This window comes from Frankliniella occidentalis, unplaced genomic scaffold (assembly GCF_000697945.3).
Source record: "Frankliniella occidentalis isolate FOCC.00 unplaced genomic scaffold, Focc_3.1 Scaffold51, whole genome shotgun sequence".
In the NCBI taxonomy this organism is placed as follows: Eukaryota; Metazoa; Arthropoda; class Insecta; order Thysanoptera; family Thripidae; genus Frankliniella; species Frankliniella occidentalis.
In genome coordinates, this window is record NW_026267181.1 from 801,829 (window position 1) to 802,993 (window position 1,165).

The window sequence follows — 1,165 nt, forward strand, 5'->3', positions numbered from 1 at the left end:
AGCGGCGGCAACTCGCACGGGGTCGCATCCAACTCCAGAGGCCCGGCAGCCCGGTACGATGGGGCCGTACTGGTGGTGATGCCCAGGGGCTCATGCACTTGCACCTCGAGGCTCTGCTGGGACTGGCGGCCATAGAACCGTGCGGTACGACCAGCATCACCAGGAAGGCCTACTGGCTCGAGATTGCATCCAACTCCAGGCCCTGCTGGGCAGGCTAGGGTTGACGCCCATTGGCATCTCATGTATACATGCACCCCAGCAGGACAGAGTGCTGAGCTCGAGCTTCTCCCCCACGGCCGCACCGCGTCGAGGTCAAGATCCAGGACACGCAGTGGCCGGCCGCGAGGAGAAAGTGCAAACTCCGTGAGCGACGTGCACGCTGTGGATTGCAGCCCTCTCGGCAAGCCTGACGCTGCGCACGAGAGCCTCAGCCTCGTGTTGGAGCGGACCGGAGCACTCCTCTGTAGTACACCTGGTGCAGCAACGAAGCCTTTGTGGTGGGGGCGGGGGCGGGAGCAGGCGCAGAGGGCAAGGTGCTTCTTTGGCAACTTTTCGAGTGCCCTGGTAGGCGGCCGCCGGCACGTACTGCAGCAGTGTCACGAGTGCGCACCCTGCGCATGGCGGCGCCCAGGTCGGCGAAGATGACAAACGTGGAGCCCGCCCAGGCCTCGACCTGGCGGTGCTTGAAGTCCAGCGCCATCAGGCACAGCCCGCTCTCCTGCAGCTGCTCCAGGCTGCCGATCTCGCGCCGGCCCGTCTTGGCCATCAGGCCCTGGTAGCTGGCGGCCAGCACGACGCACTCGAGCAGCGGGTGGCGCGTGTCCCGCCCGGGCGGTGGCTGCGCCAGGAGCGGCGCCATGGTGGGCAGCAGGGTGGGCGCCTGGGAGCGGGCCAGCACCGCGGCCAAGCCCAGCAGCACGGCGGTCAGCGTCAAGCCCCACAGCGCGGGAGGGAACTCGCTCGGCGCGACCAGCACCAGGTAGCCGAAGATCTCATACTGCCAGAAGGAGAACAAGTGGTCGGTGACGACCCGGTGGGAAGCCGCCGACGTCGTTCCTCATGCTCGCCAGGGTCCTCAAGAGGCTCTCGGCGCTGTCGACGACCACCATGAGTGCGCTGGGGACGATGTCGGCGTGCAGGCGGAGGGCGCCCCTCCCAGGAGAAG